Source organism: Falco punctatus (assembly GCF_963210335.1).
Source record: "Falco punctatus genome assembly, chromosome: 3".
Taxonomy (NCBI): Eukaryota; Metazoa; Chordata; class Aves; order Falconiformes; family Falconidae; genus Falco; species Falco punctatus.
Window position 1 is genome coordinate 117547904 of NC_137582.1, and position 25264 is coordinate 117573167.

General features: G+C 46.8%; 1 protein-coding gene across 1 annotated transcript in view; it reads right to left on the reverse strand.

Annotated features, from left to right (window-relative positions):
• Window positions 1–25264, reverse strand: part of CSMD2 (CUB and Sushi multiple domains 2) — a 301013-nt gene that overhangs the window by 177598 nt on the left and 98151 nt on the right. The window lies entirely within an intron of this gene.

Here is a 25264-nt window from a genome sequence, read left to right on the forward strand (position 1 = left end):
GCAACGTCCCTCCTGGCCAAAAGTTACAGCCTACACAGACTGCTTACATGGTGCTCTTTTACCGTACTGAGTTCTTGGCTCTTGCCAAGACCACGAAAAAGTGCTGCCTTGTTATAAAAAGCATATTGAAAGACGGAACTTGGTTCACAACTTCTGTACTTCTAGGTATTTACATCCAGCAACTACATTTCCCATCTTTTTAGCTCAAAATTCTTCTGTCTGCTATCATGGTCAAGACTGTTCTCCTTTGTTAACTTCCAACTGCAGCAGGGTGACACTTTTTGGTTGAAAAGACTTCAGCAGAACCATCTGCTTATTTACTCTAGATATTAATTCAGCATGAAGTCCAAAAAAGAAGAAAAGCCACATCATGGCTTTCAACCAAACCCACAGAAGCTACTTTGTCTCTAAACTCCAGCCTCAAACCTCTTCTAAATTCTTTCAGCGACGGCCACCTTCTGTCCCCTCCAGAGAGCGGCGAGTGTCACGGCACCCTGAAACACAGCACCGCTCTCAGCCCTTTCCAGCACCCAGCATCACCCACCACCACCTAGTGCCAGCCCTAACGCTCATCCCTGGATTCCTACTCAGCCCCCAGGATTTCTTTTGCCATGATGCCCAGACCCCAGACACAACCTGACCAAGCCATGCATTGAGGCAGGATCGCCATCAGCTTCAGCAGCTTTTTGACCAGACTGTAGATCGATGTTCCAAGGGTGTTTTACAAGAGACAAAACCAAGGGTTTATCACTGCTCATGCAGAGCTGGCTGAGAACAAGCTGCAGTCTGCTCCATCATGTAAATCAGCTGCATCTCATAATTTTGAATAGCGGACCAAAGCCTGCCTCTCATTTACGCTCGGCAGCACAGGATCACATGCCAAGGCTAGAAAGTACAGAGAGCATCCCTCAGCCTCCTCCAAAGTAGCGCACAACCCTCTTCTCTCTTGAACATCTCTATCTGACAGTGATTCAACATGGTCGTTTAGCAGCCTCCTCCATTGCTTAAAAATTACCATGACAGGTATGGAATAGTTTCTTGTTCTAACCTTCAGCTACTACCAAGAGAAAGTAGTTTCCCTTCCTCCCTGGTATAGCCACGCATGTTTATATAGTGACTGTGTCTGCCTTCATCATCTTTTACATTCATCTCCATGGCAATTTTCTTTTCCAGACCTTGTTAGCTGCCTTTCTGGGAATTTATTTCCAACCTTACATTTATTCAGAACTGGCAATCCCTCCACATGCGACAGCTGCTGCAAAATTATATATATCCCATTAGCAAACAATACAACAACGTCTGAAAAACCTGTCTGTAAAGCTTGAAGAGGTTCGCAGGAAATTGGGATATATTTTTTTTCTTCTTTTAAATTAAACTCCCCAATTTCTGAATACAGACAGATTCTAGATATAAAAGGAAAAGTTTGCTCTTTATTTTTCCTTTGTGAAAAGTACTTTGGTTGATGGATGAGGTAGACTCCAGGGCACTTGCAAAGGAGCTGCTCCATTTTGTCACATCACCGCAGCCCTCCCACCGACCCCTTGCATATTTGCTCAACCTTTTCATTCAGGAAGAACGAGCAGAACCCTTTCCATTAAGGAAAAAAAAAAGTTGCTTCCACTCTCTTTTTCCTAAGCACGCTCTTGTGCCAGAAGTAATGGGAGCAAGAGAGGAAGAAACCTCCCGAGAACCACCCGCGGCACGAGCAGCGCACGCTGCAGTGCACAAACCAAACTTACCTGCTCCCCTCCAACAGCAGCACTGAAGGTTTGTCCTTAGACATTAGCCTCCTGGAATGGCTTATTCAATCACAAAAATGACTTTCATGCTGAACTTAAGCTGCCAAAACTTAAGCTTTAGGAATAATTAACTCTCTACCTGACAGTTACAAGCCCCTGCGCTCAGATGGGAAACCATGTAAAAATACCCTCCTCAATACTAGGGGAAAAACAACAAAACAAACCAAAACAAAAACAAACCAAAAAAAGAGACTAAGAATGTCCTTGAAATCAGGCAGTATAAGAAGGCCAAATGAAAACAGGTCCATCAGCAGTAACCAGTATTTCAGAGCTCAGCCTTAGCATCTTCAACACAAAGTGCGCGTGTGGCAGGCTTATTACACAATGGTGGTGTTCTGGCATCTCAGTTAACAGATGTACAAGAGCAACTTTGGTGTAAAAGATGGAATAAAGATGTGCTTGTTTTGCTGCACGCTTAAGGCAGGAGGAGAACATCCAGACAGGACAGTGCTGCGTGATGAGTTTGCGTTGTTTTCTGTCTTAAGTCTGGAAGGAATAAAGATATTCCGTACTACGGCCAACTTAAAGGACTGGAGCTGGAAAAGAAGTGATTATCTTCATTTTCCTCTCACTGAGCCCACTGCACCTTCCTCTGGACACCAGCACGGGCACTGGGCTGTGAAATTCCCCCGTCTCCCACCCCCACTGTGGGGAGCCGACAGCATCGGGGAGGCACAGGAGCTGCCAGAGGACTGCTCCCAAGTTCCCCAAATACACCATTTAATTGTCTTCAGATCATGGCCTTATCTGATGAGTATTTAACAGAAATGACTCCTGATCTTGGCCAAGCACCGTATGGTAAGCCATCACCCAGCAGAAGAACGCCGAGGCACCCACCCTGGGGTCATTTCACGCTCTCCTCTGCCCGGTCCCTGGGACCCAAGGGAAGATGCTCTCAGACAGACAAGGCTCGGTGACTTACAGGGCCAGGACTCAGCTTTTCAGCCACAAGCCCCTCGAAAGAAAACTGCAGGTCATTCAATTTGAAAACTTAATGGCAAACCAGTTCAGCAGCAGCACACCACTGTCAGGAGGAGCACACACAACGCCGTACCTACGCCCCCGCAACAAGAGCATGCCAGAGTTACAGCAAGAACCGTGATTAACAGCAGCAGAAATTGAAAATACAACTAAATCCACGTGTCACGGTGGATATAGCACCGATACGGTGAAGGCAGCACATTCCAGTACCCCCCCTTTGTCTTAGGAGAACCCCTTTTGCACCTTCCTATTAAAAGTGAAAATGCCTCCATCTCCAGCATCAACTGTTAATATTTTACGCCCACAGGGTAGTTGCAGGGGCAGTGGGAGAAAAAAAACAACCCACCTAAATTACTCTCCAAGGTCATTCAAGCAGAGTCAGTAAATGGGGCCTCCCTGAAGATTCATAAAACTGAAATATACATGTCCTGTATATTAAAACTTCAGAAAAAGAGAGAGAGATCAAATATTATTAAAGCTCTGAGTGAGAGCTATAAAAGGCAGGAAATCCAGTGTTAAGTCAAACATTGGATCTCATTCAAAAGGAGCAGAACGGAGGAGAAAAAGATACAGATAAGGATTGTTTCCAACCGTGAACATGTTTACCTTATTAATTTCTGATACTCCTATCCTCTGATCAAGGTGCTTGGGATTGGGCAAAAATTAAACAAAAGCTAGGCACAGTTCCCAGAAAACTGGCCCGGGAGCACTCTATCTTCCCCAGACAGCCCATCGGTAAATCTCTCTCTTTTACACAGAAGGGGTCAGTACATAATTACCCACAGCACCGAAAGGGGAAGCGGCCAAGGTGACACGCCAGGCTGATGGCCCAGAGCCCAGGTCCCCAAGCCCCGATCTGGTGGTTTGTTTTTTTTTGGTTGGTGTTTTTTTTTTTTTTTTTTTCCTCACGTGCAATCTACTTAAAAGTCTAGACATGCCTGGGGTAAGACCTTGTTCTGGAAGAGTCGTATATACACACCGATTTATTTGTTCTCATGCTTCCTGTATTTTGGATAGTATACACAATATTTCTCTCCCCAGCTTCTTCTCGGTGCAGAACTGCATTTGCCCAGAGACGAGGGGCTGAAGAATAGATCAGTTCAGCGTATGAATGCTGAACATTTCAGGAGCTCCTCACAATTTACCAATGCCCTCAACTACATCAGCCCTTTCCACTCACCTGTGACCCAGCGTGGCCCCATGTAGCATCAGGCATGAAGGCTCCTCTCACCCCAGCTCCCCTCGGCTCCCTCTTCCCTTCTCCCCCGAGCACATCAATCCTGCCCTTACAAAAAGCCAGTCTTTTCCAGACCTCCTTCCTCCTCTCCAGAAGGGTAGCAACTGTCGCTGCTCGGCTACGTTAATAAATAAAAGACAGGCAACAAAAAAGATCATCTGTGGAATCACTGAGAGGAATTTTTATGAGGGAGCAAAGATTCAGTAATGATGATGTTGAAGCAGCAGTCGTTTGTGCAGAGTGGTCCCCCTGGTAATTTCTACAGTGACTACAGAAGTATAATATATAGTATTATTGCAGGGAAATCTCTCATAATGAAGCAGATCCTTGACTTGGTTTGACGTTGTCATTTTACACCACGCTATTCAGCGAGAGACCGACGAAGTAATAAATACTTATTTTGCCGTGATGTCGGAAGCCCTGTGAGAGGTGCCAGCTACCAGTTAAGGCAACAAATTGTGAAGTCAGTTCCCATTTTTGCACTGAATTCCGCCTTGCTCCCATCGCCTCTGCAGAAAGAAAATGAGTTCCCTCCTTCAACCGTGCGGGATGCTCTGAGATCGCGTTCACTGATCGACTGATGCTTGAGCTTTATTGTAATCCAGACGCCGAGACAAGAAAGCCCCTTCAGTAACGTGCAGTCAACGAAGCTAGGGAAGAAATGAGACTCGTTTTCCCTCTTTGCTCACCCCAACACTTTCTTTCCCAATCCCACATTAACGGCTCTAGCTCCTCCTGTCAACAGCGGCGTTGTGAAAAGGCACATGCAGCATCGTGTCCATTTACTTAGCAAGCAACTGAATAACTGGAGCAGAAGAGCATAAAACAAGCCTGTTCCTATCCTTTCTGGTGAATTATTTAAAAAAATCCGTTTTCAAGGGGCTGGTGAACAAAACAGTTGGTTGTTGAGAGAATTCCTAACATTCGATCCAAGTAAATACTTGTTTCTGAGGATCAAGCGGCACATTCTCACCAGCAAAGCGAGGGCTCCGGCATCCACCTTAACGTGCCAGCACATCCAATAACTCAGTAGTAGCTACTTCAGGCATCCCCTTGGTGAAAGCTTTCAGAAAAGGAAAACAAGTTCATTTTAAATGCCACCTGCCGCCGTACTCCCACCTTTAGCCAGCAAGATACTCACGGTTTGGTTAACCCAGTCACCAGTGACGTCCGCTGCCTCCTCGGACAAGAGGCCACCCCTCGCTGGGGTGCACTCCAGCCCTCACCCGGCCCTAGAAAGGACCGATTTGTCCTTCAGAAATCCCAACACACGGGGTTTTGCAGGGCACCTGCTGGTCTTGCTTTATTTTTGCTCTCTGCACATCAGCTCCACTGATAAACGGGGCATTTGTTCTCAGGACTGGCCAGCCTACGGTCGTCACACGCAACACTCCCATCTTAAGAAAGATCAAAAGTTTTACTGCTGTGCTGCATCGTTCTTGTCAAAGACGTTACGGTATTAGCTTCAAGAGGAAGAAAGGGCTGGATGCTGTTGTTGCAGTATTTATTAGCCCGAGTACTCAAAGCCGTGAGCGGGTTTTGAAGAAAAAAAAAAAGTCTCCATGGACGTTGGAAAACACCGACAACCGGGTTGTTGCTGGTATCATTTTATCATGCAAATCACAGCCCTAAACCCAGATCTCAGCCCTTGAAAATTCAACGCCTGCAGAAGTTATTTGACTTGCTGAATCGGCTGTATTTAAGAAAACATTGCAAAATTATCATAAAAACCTCCATCATATGAGCAATTCCTAATACAATCTAGATGGTCCATCGCAACAGACCCCATGGCTACAGGCCGTGAGTGAATGGCAATGACACAACCTGCTGTGTCCCCACAGAATTCGCATCCTCCACAGGCAAAACAAGAAAAGTAGGAATTGAATCAGCCAAGGTCACAGAAATGGCTTATAACAAGCTGTGCAGTAGCAGTGAACCAATTAAGTGACTTCTAAAATTTATGTACAGAATATACAGTACAACCATGCAACGGTCCTGTGAAAAGCATCTGATGTTTATAAAATACTGTGCTCAGTCAAGAATTTGGAGGAGGGAGAAGGATTTGTTAATTTAGGTTGTTTCATGCTGTCTGCTCAATATCAATGGATTTCGCTTGTGTCTGTTCTAGAGTTGGACAGAGAGAGTAACAGAGATTTAATTGGCATGGATCCCACGGCAGCCTCTGCCAGGAACAGCTGCTATCTGTCTGGGAGAAAAGCCATTCTTTTTCCCAGAGTCCTATAGTACCAGGATATAAAAGACTCCGGGAAAAAAAAATAAAAGAAAAAAACCCACAAAACCAACAAAACCTCACAAACCTGCGTTGTGCATTCCCTACCTTACAGACTGTCTCAGGGTTATCAGGCGAGGGATGAGGCGCAGAGAGGGAGCCCTGTGCGGCCCCGGGGTGTAGGATGCTCGCAGGAAGCACAGGGCTCAGCACGGGGGCTCAGCACCGTGCTGCTGGCAGGGCTGCAGACCGGCACCGGCACATCCACTAAGGGCATCTGCTGCAAATCTGCCTGAGCCCAACTAACCAGCAACCACTGGTAGCAGGCAGGACACCCCCGGGGAGGGGGAGCAAAGGCCAAACATCTCCACTAAGGTGATTCCATACCCACTTCCCAGCCCCCTCTCTTCCAGTAAAGTCCCGCCACACACCGCACGGAAAAACTTCCTGAATAGGGAAAACCTTCACAGAACACGTGCCAAGGTTGGCTAAATGTTGCCTTATGTCTAAATTAATTATATCATCCATACCGTTATTATATTATCCATAACATAACAAATATGAATGATAACATCCAGCACCTTGTCCCTGGGCTACAGCAAAAAACCACCCCCGCAGGGAACCCCGATGTCCGACAGCGATGGTGGGGAGGCGGCAGGGCATCGAGGGAAAGATGCGCAGTGGCCACCTTCCAACGGGACTTGCCGCCATCGATACAGGGGTTACTCCCCAGCATCACCCGACCGACTGGAGATCGCACAAGAGCCAACCTGCTGGAACTGCCACTTGGTAGCGTCAGATTAGGACCGGTGATCAGGGACGCCTTGAAAGATCCCGCTCGCCTGATGTCTAGATTTCCAAGGTACCACACACAGCGCCAGCCATCCAAGCTTGCAATTCCTCCATATGCTTAAAAAGTCTCTATCTTTACTCACCCAGTCGTACAAGCACACCCTCCCATACAGGTACCCCAAGGTACCAGTTTCACGAGGTACCTAGACATAAGCCCGACAGATGAAAACATCAAAGCTTTGGTTCTGTTGCAAGAGATAAATTTCTGCTCCTTTTCTAACAAGAATCCTAGATCTCCTCCCAGTACCCAAAGATTTCATCTGAACTCCTGAAACCAGCTGATGACAAGACCCCAACCACAGAGGTACGTTCTAGCTCTGCCCTAGAAATTCCTTGGAAGAAATCCACCCTGCATTACTGGTATTTTTTCCTTCTCTCTAGATATTATGTCTGTTCCAAAATTGATCCATTCCAGGTCTTTCACCTCTTGTTAGTTTTTCTTTTCTTAAAACAAAACCGGTATTGTGTAATGGAGCCTTGGCCAACTGTAAAAAACTACTACAGAGAAGGCAATTGTTAAAAACAAAGTAAATCTGAGTGATGTTGGGGCAGAGGGGAAATATCAATATAAGAGAATAACTGGGAAACAAACCCGATTGTCAAAGTTGTTCATAAGATGTACAAACTTCAAGCAATTTCCTCTACCTGTTGGTATACATCAAACTTCGTTATGATAACTCCATTAAAGTGCAGTTGATATATTTAATATTTGCTGTGTCACAGTTAAATTATCAATAAGTACAACCAGGAATGGATTTTTACAGCTGCAAGATTAAATTACACACCCTCGCTTTGTTCCCCTGGAGGACTCACTTTCATGAACTGAAAGACTGTAGTAAGAACAAATAACAGGTGCATTTAAAAAAAAAAAAAAAATCAAGGCAGGGATGGCAGCAGCATTTTGTCTGTTTTGATGATAAATATTACCAAAATATAAAATACAAACCACAGCGGGCATGAGAGGGAGGTGATCTCACTATCAAGGAAGAACAGGCAGCGTACACAACTGCTATCAAGAAATATTCCGGAGATCAGTACTCCTTGAACTTTTGTTATCTTACCCACCAGCATCTTATCTGGGGAAGCACAGCACTTCAGCTCTTCAGCATTTACATAGGCCATTTAAATAATTCCTGTAAAATAAACTGCTTATCAGTTCCACGCTATCCCTTTCCCCTCACTTACAAGACGGCTTTGCAGCCTGTCCTTTATTTTTCCCCGTATGACCCAGCGGAGCTGTACTCCACATGAAGAGAAGCCGTGTCTCAAGCGAAGGCAGCAAAAGGCTCCTGACAAAGCACAGGCGGCGCCAGCCCACGGCTGAGCTGCCCCAGCGCCGGCAGCCACGTCATCGCGACGATAAAGCGAGCGACCGGCTTCACGTCTGAGCACGTCACCTCACCCGACGGCTTCATGTTGGCCGACGCAGAGAACGGGGGACAGTCAGGAGCATTTGCGATCCTGGTAATAACCCGGCAAGATGATGTCCTCGGTGACGCCGCCAAGAGAACGCAGTAAAACGGGTATATTCCCACAAATTAACCCAGGGTAAAAAGGGGAAAGAGCTTCATAACACCGTCATCTGGGCATCAGCCAAATGTACCCATTTGGGGGACATGAATTGTTCAGTTCTCACTGAAGTCAACGCCTACATCCCAGCAGATGCCAGCCAGGCCGTGTGAAGACCCTCCTCCATTGACTCCTTGGTCGGAGCAGAGATGCAGGGGTCAGAAGATCAGGAGAGCCCTCGCTACCTTCCCCCAGGCACCCTGGGGGGGTCAATAACAATAAAACGCGGCTACAGAGCTTTCCGCCTAAAACCCAATTCTCTACGCAGTATCATGCAGTTACTCTTTAATAGCATTTTTTTTTACGGCATGGAAGAAAGAACTTAATATTGCAATTACTTCATTTAATACCATGTAATGGCTGAACAAGCTTGTCAGCTACCTGGAATAGAGAAAAGGCAAAGTATAGTATAATTGCATTAAAGTGGAAAACATGAGTAACTACTCATATTAAAAAGGACCAGAAATAAAAGGCAACATAGTGTGAATTATGGAGAAAATAAATAGTTTATGACATGCAGCTGAAGATCTGGCATCTTTTAGCAGCATCTTGAAAGCCAATTCAGCACATGAGAGACCATTCTCCTCCCAGTCACCTCTGCTTGCCAGAGGCAGGACACCAGCGGGGGGGGAAGGGGGGGGGCTGAAGGCACACACCGCGCAGGGCATGCGAAGGGGACACGCTGGGCTCATGTACAGAGTTAGGAGGTCGGGGACGAGGCACCTGAGGAGATGATCTGCCTGCGATGTCGTCGGAGAGGTGGTGCATTGCAGCACCAACGTCCCCTGCGAGCCCAGCACCAGCGCTTTGCATTCTGACAGTCTGGCAGCTCCAGGTCTTAAAACCCTTCACAACCACCAGCACCCCCCACTTACACAGCCCCCCCCCCCCCCAGCTGCGACAGGACCAGCCCGCTCTCCTGATTTTATGGCAGGAGAAAGGAGACTAAAAAAAAAAAAAAAAGCAATAAAGGCTATCCCTTGGAAAAACACCGGCGATGACCCTCGGCGCTGCTGATGGCAAGCGTGCCAGCACATTTCATGGACACATTTCATGTGTTCCTGAGGGTAAGTACTCCTTGCTCCAGCTTGCAAAAGCCAGAAATCAAGTCTCCCAGAGTCTGGAATTAAGGCATGATGATGATCGCTGCCGCTTTCAAAGAGTGGAGTGAAAGCGCTTCACCTGAACAAAAGAAGAAAAGAGCAGAAGCGGCAAGAACGGGTCCTATCCCCGGCTGCTCGGCTAACTTCTGTGCACCAGGGAAGGCAGCAATATTTGCCACCAGAGAAATAGCTTCTGCGTGAATATTTTGCTAGAAGGACCTATGTGCACGCCAGCTAAAAAGGGAGCCATTCCAATGAAGTCTTTGACCTTAGCTTTATACAGCCGGGAATACCTGTAGCTCCAATAAATGCAAAACGTTGACCAAAATGTCACCAGACGATGAAAGGTAAGATATCGCTTCTATTCACCGTGCGACTTTTAAGATAACGTTACCTGGTTGGGACCTTTTTCTGCAATTGCAAACCAGAGTGCCCAAGAAAGGCTCCAAGAGATGAAGCCTTTATATCTCCAGATTCACACGGTATAATTACAAGAGCCAACAAAGACAGGCAGCACCAAACCTCTTACTTTCTTCTGCCCTTACATAAATGGTAAGCTTTCAGACATTACACAACTTTTCTTCTCCCTACATCATACTTTACACAGATCCTCTACACCTTGGCGCGCGTCTGATCTTTTCAGCTGAACTCTCAAAATGTCAACATTCATTTAACTTATAATTAACATCATTACGAGCAGTGACATTTTTCTCATCTTCCTGCTTTTTTTGTGTCTTGACAGTTTCTGTCAAGGGGCTGGTCAGACTTTCAGGGTTTTTTTAAAGAAACAGTAAAAAATTGTTATTTCAAATTAACAGCTAATGCACATTACAAAGATTACCACTGATGAGGCAGCAACTTTGAGCGCTGCTGGAAGCACTCCGGCAACAGGTTTACCTTTACATTAATTGCAGTTCACGTAGAGTCTTCTACTTTGGTTAATTTTCCTGTGTTGTCTTTTACATTATTCCTTCCAGCATGAAATTTTCACGCACCATGGGAAATTGGAACCAATTTCATACCTTAATCAACACTCATTAGCTAATAGGCAGAGGTAAGGTGTTAGGTGAGCGAGCCATTTCAGTGGCTGAAGTCTGTAAGGGTTTTGTTTGGTTTTGTATTTTTTTTTCCCAATGAAAAAAAAATTGTGTTACATGCAAACTTGGTAACATTCTGCTTTTCACTGGAAACCTGAACAGGTCCCCAACAAAAATTTTCTCCTGCCAGGACTGACAGCAAAATCTTTTCTTCATTATTAAGCGTCTGCAGTCTCAGGACACGTTTCTACCTACTGCACCGAGTAGATAATGACACTAAGCAGGCACCTTGAAACAGCCAGAGGCCTCGTTCAGGTTCAGTTAGAAAAACGGACAAAAATCCACTTTAAGGAACAATTTCAGCATGCCTTCACATTTATGCACACAAGAAAACAAACACCCCCACCCCAACCACTCTGCAGTCTCCTGGCTGCTCTGAAAACCACCGTTTTACACCAGGAGACATATAAAACATTCCGTACCGGCGTGCAGGGGTTTGTCCCCAGACTTTCCCTTAAATTATTTGAGAAATCTATGCACAAGCGCATAAGGAGAGCAACACATTTACCTTGGAGATGTTTGTGATCATTAGGCAAAGCAGCTTCCACCGGATTATCCCAGTAGCCGAGCTGCAGGGAGGAGCAGCTTGGAGCAAAGTGCACTCAAAAGGGGTTTGAAGCATGAGAATCTCATTTCGTGTGCTGGCTATACTCATGTGCCGAATGCACATGCTAAAAAGACTCGCCCGAGGGAATTCAGGATGAATTATTCCTTTCTGATGAGCAGAGTGAGCCAACAGAACACCCACCTGCCACTACAAGCATGACAATTGCCCTTCGAAGGAAAGGAAAACAACGCTATTGTTGAAGGCTTAAAAATCCCACCTGCTTTGCAAAAACATGCTTTAAACTAGCAGCATCCACAACCTCAGTGATACCCAAAAGAATTCCTGCAAGAACGGTGCCGCCTTACACCCCAACTGCTTCCCAGCCACACACCACTAAGAAGCAGCAAAACCACCAAATACCAGCTCAAGGTGAGATGCTGAAACAAGAGCAGCGTAAGAAAGCTCCGATGTTTTACCTAGGGTGAAATTATCTTTTGTTTGGAAAATGCCCTAATTAAGTCTTCTGGGGTTTTGTTTTGGTTTTTGGTGTTTGTTTGGGGTTTTTTTGTTTGGTTGGTTGGTTTTTGGTTTGGTTTTGTTTTTTTTCCAAGCTACATGACACCCTTTTGGTGCACCTTTATGTCCTCCCCCCGAGCCCCTTCACCCTGCTGACCCGCAGGCACTGCCCAGGACCGTAGGGATGCTCACAACCAGGAGGAAGGCAAGAACTGCCCGTCAGGAACGCAACAGCCAGGAAGCTTCCATGTCCCAGGGCCATGAAAGAAATTTATCCTGAAATAAAAAGTGAGGTTGCTAACAGAGATAGAGCAGAGCTTTTAGGTAAACGCTGTCAGGTGAAAATAAAGACTGGAAGCTTAGTAAGGCACGGAGTATCTCTCCTATTGCACTGGAGTTTCCCTCAGCAACACGAAGCTGACGTACCGTGCTGTGTTATCGGGAAGGGACAGTCATTTTTAAGTTCTAACTCCCTATAAACTCATCAGATAACTGGATGGAGCACTGGAAGGGAAGGGATGCTTTGCTTTCCCAGGGGAGCGCTGCTCCAGCTCTGAGGGATGAGTTGCAGACGACCAGGAATCCGCTGCCTCTGCGCTCGGGAGCAGGAGAACCAGCCGGGCTTCGCCATCCCCCCCACGCTCAGCAAGGGCACAGCCTTCAGTCCCAGGCTCTGCTCCGGAGGATGACACTGGCTGGATCGAGCAGGCACCGAAAACTTTGCTCTTCCATCAGACTTCGCCAATAACTTGACCTTTTCAGCTCAAGTCAGGATGGAGCAACAAGCCGGCTCCGTTGGCTTTCCACAGCGAGCAAGCCCCCGCCGGGACCACAGGGCTCCTGGCTCCGCCAGCACCCCCCGGCACGCTTCCCAGGGCTCTGAGCCCCGCAGCCTCTCTAAGGTTCTAAAACCCACGCTGTGTAGCGGAGGGCAGATGCTCGATACGCCCAGGAGGAAAAGGTTTTGTCATCAGACCCCGGGGAGAAGAGCAGCGGCCACAGGCGCACCCGAAGCCGGGCTCTCCTGCCCGCAAATAATTTGCTCTTAACCATTACTTTTCCACCTGAAAACCCTCTACACTAAGGGAAGTTACCGTAATAAAGCCACTTTATTATAGTATATTTGCCCGCAGGGGCCCCACGGAAGCGGCAGCGTATTAAACCCTGCTACACCTCTCCGCGCTGGAGAAGAGAGGGACAAGACGGATGGTTGTGTCCCCACGCCGGCACTGACCTGTGTTTATTCCAGCACTCCAATCCCAAGATTTATCTGAACAGAGTTGGCCTATTTTGATGAATTATGTAGGTAATTCAGGGACATGAGCAAACATTCTACGGAGTTCAGATTAATGGGCTCAATTCAAAGTGAATTTTATAAATGACCTAAACCAAGCGGGACACACGCTGTCTCATGTGCATTTTAACACAATGCACTCCTTAAGGCAATTTTACAGAATATCATCAATTCCACATTTAAATGAAATTCCTGGGGAAGATCTGGAAAGAACGCAGATAAATGAGGCTAAATAAACCAAGTCAGGGAAAAAAGCTGAAGAGTTTTATTTGTAGCTCCTGAACTCTGGGAATTGGGGAATCTGAAAGTCTCTTAGGCTGAATTATTGAGATAATAAAGCACCTGCTGAAGAGACCTCTGAATGCTGTAATGAAATTATTTCATTGCCCCAGAATAATCACAAATGCAGGTTCTCTTCTGAGAGCAAAAGAAACAATGGAAGGGAAAGCGGGGTAGATAAATGGAATGCAAATCACCCTCTCCACTCAGAGAAAGCAAAAAGGAGCCGTGACATGAAAGGAACGAGCCTTATGGTACTACAAACAGGCTGAGTTTGTTCCAATTTTATCTGCTGTCGTGGGGTCACTTGAAAACAACTGGGAGTAAACACCGAGGGGGAAGGGATGAGCACAGAAGTGCCACCACACTGAAGGATGGCATCCAGGCTTGGCTTTGCCACCACCTTCTCCATAGCCCGACAAGTCATCTGCCCCTAATTCTGACATAATTAAACAGCCCAGCAATTACAGAAGTCCTACTAGTTGCAACAGACTTATGCAATTAAAAAAAAAGTTATCCATGTGTAATGCAGGGATGGCTCCTCACTTCCAGCCATCCGCTCCCCCACCTTTACCTTTCGGAAAGTCCTACAGAAGTCGGGGCTGTTTCATAATTTAATACTTACGCAATCAACTACATCTGAATATTTAACGCTGCCAAGAACGTCAATAAATCACCTCATACTTACAATGAATGGACAAAATTTCCATTTGTTTTATTCATAGTCCTGTTCTTAATCACGAGACTTCTGAGGAGGACAATAAAGCCAGCCATCTCCTGGGGACAACTGCTCTAACCTTTCAAACCTGAGCAAACAAAACACGGGAAATTTCTTTCTTTTACTCCCCCACACACCTGCAGACCAGTCTTACATTTTTCATTTCCTAAAATGTAATTAATGAAAGCTTTTAAACCCTCGGAACCTTTCAAATTAATGAAAAGTCCACCCAAATAAATTAGACACGTAGTTCAAGAGCCGCACATTTAAATAACAGTAGTTATCCTGACAGGAGCCAAGGAACAGCTGTCACATACGATTATTTTTAGGGCTGCTACTAAACCATTTTCCCATTATGAGCTGCCACCGCTCAGCAGCGAACAGCAGCTTCGCATTTTATCATGGCAAAAAATTAGAGGCATCCAGTTATCTCCTCGGTGTAACGCAGGGTGTGTGGTTCAACGGAGATAAACCCCAGCGCCCGGTCCAGCCACGAGCTATTACGTCATCGCCGCTATGACCTCATCCTAACCCTCCAGCCAATAGGGTTACAGGAAGCGGAGCTGGCCCCAAACGATTGGCTCCGTGAGCTCCGCATCACAATCGCACCCCAAAGCCCTCGCCCCATTGGCTCGGCGAACCGCGCATCACACCTGCACCCCAAAACCGTCACCCCATTGGCTCAGCAAATGCTGCGTCGTAACCACACCCCAAAGCTGTCGCCCCATTGGCTCTGTAAACTCCACATCATAACCGCACCCCAAAGCCGTCACCCCATTGGCTCAGCAAATGCTGCGTCGTAACCACATCCCAAAGCTGTCGCCCCATTGGCTCTCCCAGCTCCGCATCATAACTGCACCCCAAAGCCATCCCCACCCCCCACCCCCGCACACTCCAGTGCGCTTCAGTAGCCACCACGCCAGCCGGCCCAGCTGCCTCCTCCTCCGCCTCCTGACCACCATGCCGAAGAAGAACCTCTGTTCCAGAAAGGAGCGGCAGCAGCCGCGCTCAGCCCCACCGCGCTCAGCCCCACCACAGCTCAGGCTGCCCGTCAGCCCCCGGGCAGTGACCCACACCAGGTACCTGCTGCTGAACATCTCCATCCAGCCTGTGCCCAGCAGCAAGGTGGCCAAAAGCCGCTCGGGAACACGGAAAGCCACGTCCGTGAGGAAGAGAAGGAAGTATGAGGTGATGGAGAAGCACCCAAACGTGAGAAAGTTGGGTGCTCCGAGGAGAACGAGGCTAAGGCAGAGGAGGCAGCAGAGGAGAAGACTCGGCTTCCCTACAGCGAAGCAGCCGCTGCCTCCCTTCTTCCTCTTCATGGCACAGCATCGTCCAGAGCTTCAGAAATCAAATCCACGGTGGACAGCGGTGAAAACAGTCAAGAAGTTGGGGAAAATGTGGCACAAACAGCCAGAAGACAACAAAGAAAGGTACAAAGAACAGGCCGCACAGCTGAGGAGGAAAAAACACCCAAGAGAACGGCGCAGGTCAGGGCACGAGCCACAAACAGGCAGGCAAGGAGCTCACCGCACGGAAAAAAATATCCAAGCACAAAGGAGGAAATGAAGACTTTGATGGGCTGCTTTGCTGATAAGACCGTGACCCTCTGCAATTTCATCTCATCACTTCTGCAACTGCAGCTCCTTGTGAAGTTTCAGCAGAGTTCGTAAGCCCAAATAAAATAATTGCAAATGCTAGATAACCGTGATTTTTTTAGACAGGGCAATAATTCAGTATTAATATAGTTGGCTCCATATTGATGGCAACAGGAAGGATTGCGAGGGCTAGAGATGGATGTTTCGTGCTTATCCACAAAGAAAACAGCCACGAGCCTTCTCCGCCTGCTCTCCCCTCCAAATCGTGAGTTAAAACACGCTCCTTCCACAAAAGAGGAATTCTGCTCCTCTAACTCAGCAGGTCCTGGAGCCTGAGGGGCAACCAATAACACAGACTTGCCTTGGGGGAAGCACAAGGCGCTCCATCGTGCCAGGGCTCGTTAGCTGGTGGCCCGCTCAGCCTGTGGGTCCTCTCCACAGCGCACACCACCCGTGCCCCAGAGATGACAAGGTAGGTAGGACAGAGCACGTTCTACTGCCGCCCCGCACCAGTGAGCGGCTCGAGCTCAAACCCTCTGACCTGCTTCGGCAGGAGGCGGCTGTAGGACACACAGCATCCTGCTCCCAGCTTGTGTACGCAGCTTCGCGCAAGGACCATGTCTGCACAGTGGTGGGTAGGATGGGTCATCTCCACAACCACACTTGGTCCCCAACCCCAGCAAGGTTTGGGAGTGGAGAGGAGCTGCTGCCAATTGCCTCTAGTGGAAGCACCTACCTTCCCGTGAGATTCACCGGTGGGTTCTGACCCTGGTGTAACTAACACGGAACATGGAGATGCAGGGGTCCTCCTACACAAGCGGTCTAAACAATGGAAAGAAGTTTTGGGTTTCAACTTTCAACCTTATGGAGAGCAGCATCATTTGGAAGGGACAGCAGTGCCCGCTCAGAGGACGGGGATAACGGCTAACTCTCTGCAGTCAGAGGGAAGCCTGGGGAAGGTGGACAAACTCAGACCCAGAACCTGCACAGATTCCTGAACCTGCTGGACAACCGCCAGCTGGTTCATAGGGAGGTTTCTCCTCTTGACCACAACCTTTCTGCAGGTTCCCAAAGAAAGAGCCCCCATTTTGACACAGGGGGCAGCACCTCTTTTGGCTCAAACAAGCCTAAATTTGATCCAGAAGACCAGGTCTGTTACAGAAAGGCTGATGACTCACGGTATTTTGCAGCTAAAGCGAAATAACCAGCAAGCACTGCTTGGCCAAGAGGTTATCTGGCTTGTAATGCCATCTGTGAAAGCTCCGCGCTTTGGAGAGCAGGTCAATTGCTTCTGAGGCTCTCTGAAGCCTTTTCTCCCTGCGTCTCGTAGAAGCCCAGAGCTCCACCAGCTTGCCTGATCCACGAGCACAACCTTGTCACTCTGCTCCCTGCTCCTAAGCTCTTCAAATTTCTCTCTATATATTTTTTTAAAAGCAAAATATTAGGAGGAGAGAGCAGGGAAAGTGTCCATGCTTAAATGCTGCCTTGTGTATGAAGCTGCTGCTCCCTTTGCCCACGTGTCCTTGTCCCACGTTTACCGGCCAATTTTCCTGAATGTAAAATTTCATTCCAGGCTAAGGTTTACCCAGTCTCCCTCTCAACCCAAGGCTTCAAACCCAGTTCCTCCACCATACATACTGCACACATGCAAAAGGAAACAGTGAAAGACTCAACGAAAGCAGCACTCCCGAACATTTCCACATTACCCATGACGGAGCACACCACACCAGAGAGCCGTCGTTAAATGCCACCTTCCTACCTCCTGTGCACAGCAAGGGGAACGCTGCAGCTCAGAAAGTCACAAGCAAACTAGACTCCAAAGATGTGCTTGCCCCTTAGTCCACAGCCTGGGTTTTGTCAGGGTCTTAGCACCATCTACTGTAATACCTGGAGATGAAGTTGGTGGTCAGCAGCTCTCACTGCTGGGAAACTTAAAACACCCAGGATACACCCCCTAGTAAGCGATCAGTACAAATGCTGACAGCATTAAGTAAAAAAAAAAAATAAAAAAATACTCTGCTATGACTTGGTAGCGGAGTGTTTAAGTGAGCAGTGACAAGAAATATCATTTTAATGGTTCTCATGACTGCATTGGCCGCTAACATCTTGACAGCATCCATCAATTAAAATCTATTCCCAGCTGCACTAGTGATGGTCACAGCAGACTGCGCACCTATTTTTGGCACATTACAAATCCGAAGTGGTTAAAAAAAGACGCATCAAAAAGGTCCAATATTACCCATCCAATTATACTTTTAATGACATCTTTGTGTCTTCCATTCCTCAACCTGCATACTTCATAAACAACTGGCATTCAAGCAAAATCATGCTCTGTGAAGTTGGCACACAGGTTCCACTCAATTTAGCACATCGCAGTCTGTTCATGAGGAATGTCTTCAAATACCTGCAGCGCTGCCTCAAAACACACACGTCTTTGCAAACACACACGCCAATAAACCCCCACTACGGCTATTTCTGCCAGCCTTTTCGGCTGACACGCAGCCTGAGAGGCTGAAGGACAACTCTGACTGCCAGCTCAAAATATACAATAAATTCCCCGTTATCTGCAGCGGGAAATCTTGGCCTGAGAAGGAACAGGAGAGCCTGGAAAACGGCACGCTTGAAATCGGCAGTTTTTCACCTGTATCTGATTTCACGTGAACGGTGTATAGACTACAGATGGAAATAATTGTTAGAGCTGAGCAGTAACAATGAAAAATTGATACTTTTGGTGGTGCCTTCCAGTAGCAGCAGGGAAGCTACGGTCTTTGAAGAGCCTATGGGCAACTGATGGAGAAAGGGGGTGTGTGAAGAATTAATACAGTTATCGTGGGGGTAAGATGTCCAAGAGGCCTGGGGTAGGCTCCTTCACCTGCTTTCCATGCTGTAGTGAAAGCATGCAAAGAAACCAACTGACGCCTATGGTTTCTTTCAGTATTGGAACAATTTAGGCTCACTGCAAGCTTCTGCACACTCGTGTACTCAAAACTAGTATTAATGACATTATAACAGACCTAGGAACATAATTTTTATTGCCATGCTACCTGTGTTGTCACTGCAGAGGGAAAGATGAGTAAAGAACACCTCGTAAATTCTGCGGGAGAAAATTAGCTGGACCACCTTCCCTTCAAGCCAGCTAAGTGGATCCATCTGGGTAGCGGACAGAGAGGGACACGGCTTGCTTTCCCTGTCACCCCGATGGGGGGGCTTCAAAGGGGCTGAATTTCAGAGTGGAAGAGAATAGCCAGAAGCGTTAGATCTTTAGCCAAAGCCTTCAGGAATCTGCTTCCCTCTGCTCTGAGCAGGAGCAAACACGGATCTGACACTGCAGCCATAGCGGCACTTCCACACATGGTACCAGACACATCACGCTCAGGTCAGACTTCAAAGTCTGACCAAACAAGCAAACCCCGAAGCCAAAATATCACTATGCCCCCACTGTTGTAAAAATACCCCAACAAAACACACCCTCACCCACTCTGTAATCTGAGCACAGAAGCATAAAAGGATTTGTAAGACGACGTGGATGCTACGCTCACACTGCTGCTGACATCAAGGAAAGTCTATCGCTGTTGATATTCCCTCTTTTACGTGTTAAATGGGAACAACAGCACTTCATCCTACCTCCCCGATCTTGCCTTCACTCTCCTTACGCCAGCAATTTTCTCCTGTGTGTGTAGAAGACATAGTCCAGAACCTCTTGTATTGCAGCAGTAGTAGTGGAAGCACTACGAGTATTTCTGAATAGCTGATTTATTTAATAGATGTTCTCTGCAGCAATACTTCTACACCCTTGCCTTATCTGCTGTGTAACACAACCACGAGAAAATGTGTTCACAGAAGCTTACTGATGCACTGGATGTGTCACACAGGTGGGGACTAACAGCAAAACAAAACCCAGAAAACAAAACATCGCAATTCTTTCCAGATGTTGCAGTGAGGAGCTGAGCCTTTCAATGTACTTGTTTGGGGCTTGTGTGGTTTGCACCCCTAAAAAAACGCACTGCTAAAAAGATCTGGCATCCCTCAGTGTGTTTAATAGAACAATGCACGGCAGCCTGACATCAGGCAAGCCTGGCAGAGACCTCCCCGTAAACTCTGCTTAGTCAGGAACAGATTAATTCTTTATGACTTTGAGACTTTGTAGAAAGGGCCCTGTCATGAGTTAATTGAGACGTTATAGCCTAAACACTCCTACAAAAATCAGAAACTGGAAGCGTTCTTTGCTCGTTAACTGGCTAGCAAAGAATCTTTTTGTTTTACAGAATCAATAACTGCTTTTCTCCACAGTTCGATTTTAACGTGACCAAAAAAGACACCAAGTTTCTAGAAGCAAAAAAAAAAAAAAAAAACAACCACCACAACCTACCAGGACTGTAGTAAAGAGAGCAACAGCTTGCTTCTTTTAAGCCCATCTTACAACAAAGCACAGATTGAGCATTACAGAGCACATACCCATCTGTACAGATTTGAGAGAGAGGCAGTACATCCTGCCACCCTTGTTAACTTTGATTTAGATCACAAATCACTGCAGTAACAAACTCATCCTCTGCATGCCGGTACAACGCTTAGCACAGCAGAGCCCTGCTTTGCGGATGCTGGCTACTACAGTTTTAAGAGCTTCCCCCATTCCCCCCCACCCCAAGGGAATGCGTTCAGCACAGATGATGCCCGCTGACCTTGCAGTTCTTGGGGAGACAGAATCTTCATTCCACATTCCAGTGAAGATAATAAAACAGGTCTTCAAAAGGGTGCCAATCCCACCGAATGGCAAACCCATCTGCTTCTTTTATTTGCTAATAGTTACCAAAAAAAAGCAGGTGCTAAGCGCAATTTGAGCAGCAGTTTGACAGAGCCAATTTTGTCTTTCGCAGAATTCATCATTTAGATTGATAAAATAAATATTTGCTTGTGCTCTTCCTAACCTCACATAAAACCACAGCAGGTGTGTTCATTTGGGCAGACAGATAAGACTTGCAATTCTCTAGGGGCGTGATACTATGCATAAAATACCACAGAACGCTGACGTGCAAAATATGGTTAAAATATTATCTTTTTTTCTACATGAAAAATAAATATTTCATCAGACTACCATTTAGGAGACCACAACCACCAGCAAGTTACATTGCTTGATTTGCCAAAGTCTATTTTCCATCACTTCCACCGCAAAAAGTTTTATGCTTCCTAGAACAGCAAATAATAAAAAAAGTACTCACTGAAGTTTAAGTAAATTAATAAATATATGAATACTTACCGGGGAACCTACAAGACACCCAAGAACTTACTCAACAGCAACTGGCAATTAAACATCAGCTGCAGAGTCCCAGTGGTTACTTGTAAAAGAGGACTTGACCGAGAGAGGGATGGTAAAGCCGTTATCTCACAACTGCCTATTACTTCTAATTAATTTATTGGATGATCCACCATATTGGCTAGATCAGGGGGATGAAGGTATTAATTCCTCTTCTGGGCACATGAATACTACTAGTAGTAGAGGATGCTATTACACGTGCATGAAGAGAACGACACACCACCCACTTGGTTTCAGCCAGGCTTACGCTTTCAGGTGGGGAATCCCAGGATGATCCAACTCTTGGAGAAATCAATGAAGAGTAGCTGCTCAGCTTCATGCCGATGCTGAATGAAACGCAGCCTCGCATCCAACACAGCTAAGACAAAGCAAACACATTAACCCTTCCTCGCTGCACTCCCGAGCAGCTCTGTCCTCGGTGGGACCGAGCCCCCGCTTTGCTGCGGGACCTTGGGCCAGTCCCTTCCAGCAGCCGATGCCGGCAGCGCTGATCAACATGCTTCCTCGGGAAGATGAAGAGGCTTGTAACACCTGAGCAAGCAGCCAAGTTGCCCAGAAGTGGAATAAGAACCTACAAGGGCAAAACGTCCCTTTTTTAATAAAAAGCCTACGTGCGTGACCTTAACGCGACGTGAAGTCTTCCAACTGCAGAAACTGTTGACTACTTGAAAGCACTGCCGGTGGGCTTTACTTCATTATGTTTTATTTTTTAAACCTACCTTCTAGGTGCTCTTTGCAGTTCCTCTGCCTCCTCCAGATTCGCCGAGGAGATCAACCTGCATCTTTTCTGCTCAATCTCCTCAACTGATGTGAATCGTGTCACCGGAGCCGACTGCTCCATGCTGCCTATCGTTCTGTATTTCCAAGTGTTTCATCAGATAAAAAATCCTGAAACACAGGCTTTGGTCTGACATTAAACAGCCTATGGCAGCAGAAAGGCAGCAGATATTGAGTCCACTTTCTATTGGGAAAAAAATAATAATAATCCACCTTGACCCAGCCGTTAACGTGGGGCCGATACTGCTCCGTACCTTCGTCAGCGATGCGGGTGATGGGATGGAGCACAGGCTCAGCAAGCCCACGGCCAACACAAAACTTGGGGGGCAGCTGCCACGCCAGATGGGTGCCCTGCCATCCTGAGGGACCTCAGCAGGCTGGAGAAACAAGGGGACAGGAACATCAGGGTTCCCAGGGAAGCGCAGAGCACTGCCCCAGGCGGGGGCAGCCCCACGCACCAGCACAGGCTGCAGGTAAGCAACAACCTGGGCTGCAGCCAGCCCTTCGTTTTGTGAAATCCCACCGACTTGGGAGGACCTGAGCACCTCCCTCGCAGGAGTTCAATGCTAAACGAGCCAAGGCATCTGAAGGACTGACCCACCACGTGGTACAAAGACACCGTGCAGCATGACCACCCAAAGCAGCAACGTATGGTAACGGGTTCATTAGCATTGCTGCTTGTAAGTCAAAGCTCGGTGCAGCAATTACAGCTACACAGCACTCAAACTCGCAAAGAAATTACCAGAACTACCCACAGCTTAGATGAACTTTCTACCCTTTCAATCAATACAGTGCCATTAAGAACCCATTCCAAGCCCTACGTTGTTTATAGCGTTAGAGGCATGGCAGAGCCTGCAGCCCGTTAAAGATATTCTCGCTTGAATGTATTAAACTTCAGTTCAATACGACTTTGCTGGGAAAAGCCTTACAAACCACTAACTCTGCAAACTCCGGCATCTTCTAACCTGCAAGCCAAAGGGCGTTTCAAAGCTCTGCTGAGGTCTGTTTCTGGTCTCAGATTTATTACGGCAACCACATACTCAGAAATAGCTTCCATTACTTTTATTGCTACCTATAAAAATGCTTAAGAAAAGAATCCCGGGAAAAAAAATGTTTAGGAGAGGAACAAACACAAAGTTCACAATTCCAAATGTTTCAGACTGGTTTGTGTCTCAGTTAATGAAACAATGAGCACTTCGGGGTGGATGTCAGGATACAGCCTCCAGTCCACCCCAGACTTCTACATGTCCAGATGCAAGCTGTCTTAACGGAATGTTTAGAAGGAAAATTTAAAAACATCCAATTTGAAATCTCCTGAACTTCACAGCTGCAAACGCTGTGGAGTCAGCGGAGGTAAGCAAGCATCAAGTCCTTACCAAAAACTCCTTGCAGTCTTTCAGAGATTTCAAAACATGGTTTCTTGATAATTTGGCATAAAAAGCAAAACACTTACTTTTTTGGCAACTTATTAAAATCAGAACTTGTATAAAGAAAGAGGAAAAGCACCAAAAGCAAAGCAAGAGCTAACATCCACAGCAAATGCAGAACCTATTATTTCGTCCCTTTGGACTCAATTAGTCCAAATTTTACAAAGAACGGCACCCTTAAAGATGTTAAACATTAACAAAACTTCCGCTAACTTGCTTCAAAATTAATTTTAATTGCAAGCTCTGCTCTACACACATTCCAGGGTTGCGAAATTTAACGAGCATGTTATTCTTCCCACAAAAATTTCAATATATTAATTTAATGCTAAAAATCTGTAGTTCCTTAAGAGGTCTAAGATTGAAAAAAATAATAAATCAATGACAACATGCTTTGGATGATGGGTACTTGAGGTCCTTCCTACTTTTAAAAGTTTCTTGTTGGCGGGCAGTGGGGGCAGGGCAGACAGATACTGAGCAGCAATATACAGACCTTCCTGCTTAAACAGAAACAGTTTTAAAACGGTCTGGTTTTAGAGATGTGACAATACAGATGCTGACAAGCTTTCTCTTTTCTAAACTGGAGGTGAAGCCGAAATCACAGCGTGCATTACCTGTGTTTAAAAAGACCAGAAGTTTTTTTTTTACCGTGAGCTTTCCTCCACCTGCAGTGACCGTCCTCACGTCGAGCGGCGTGGACGGAACTGCCCGAGCTTTTCACACCGGCTGCTCTGACCGTCAGGATCCACCTCCCACAGCCCACCGGTAACCACAACAAGAGCAGCCACCCCAAGTTCCTCGGATAAAAGGCAGCAGGCTTGAATTAAGTGCTTGGTCAACCCATCCCCGCTGCCACCACCCCCCTGGGACCTCAGCCACCCACACCAAGTCAGTTTTCAGCACCCAGCATCCAACACCACATGGGCTGGCTTTGAAACGTCTGTCAAGACTTTCCTTTCATTCTCCTTTCCCTTTGACTTTCTTCCAGGCTCCAGAAATTCCAGGGTGGTTTTGAGGCTTTGAACAAATGCCCCGTTGGCTTCTAAAGTCACACAAAGTGTCTGTGACTGGATGGGGGGGGGAGGGGGAGAAGAAGAAAAAAAAAAAAAAAAAAAGAAAAAGAGCACTGCCCTGCCCATCAGGCTGTTTGGAGCACCGGGCACCGCTCCAGGATCAATGGTGTTAATTTATTCTGTTACATTACAGAGCGAACAACCTTATTTCAAAATTCCTTCATGCCAGATTCCAGCCTGAAGCACTTCCCCCCCCCCCCCGCCTTTTAAGACCAGCTGACTTATCAAAAACAGGTTTTTCTAACAGAAAGCCAGAAGCTAAGCCACATTATTATAATTGAAGCAATTAATTACTTTTATGCCTGCCTTTTTAAGGGAGATCTTTAATGCAGGTAATTCTGACTAAAAGAGCTAATTTGAGCGGCTCCATCATTTAAGAGATGATTATAAAAATTAATATAGAAAGTGTAGAATGAAGACAAAGGTAAGCAGGCGGAGATGGGTATTCCCCCTGCGCCCCAACCGGGCAGTATCAAACTAAAAATGCCTATTTTAAAAGCGTGGGAAAAGCTGACCAAGTTTTCAGGTCTCTGGTGGAAAAGCAGCTCCTGACACGTTGCTGACACGGACAGGTCGGTGGGTCGCTGCGGCGCAGGGAGGGAGCTGCTCCCGTTTTGCCTTTTTGGACTTCCACAAGGCAGGAATCGCCCTTTACGCAAAACCACAACAGCAGAGCACTGTAATGCCTCTAGTTTTCCAGAGCCTTGGAAAACTCCAGCTAGCTGCACCCAGGGAGACGGTCGTTAGATGTTGGCTGTTGACAGCATTTTGTCTATTACTAATCCTCTGATATTTACTGGTGCCCTGGCATCTTCCTGATCCCTGCTACAAATCCAGCCGCAAGAAAGGTCCCTGTGAA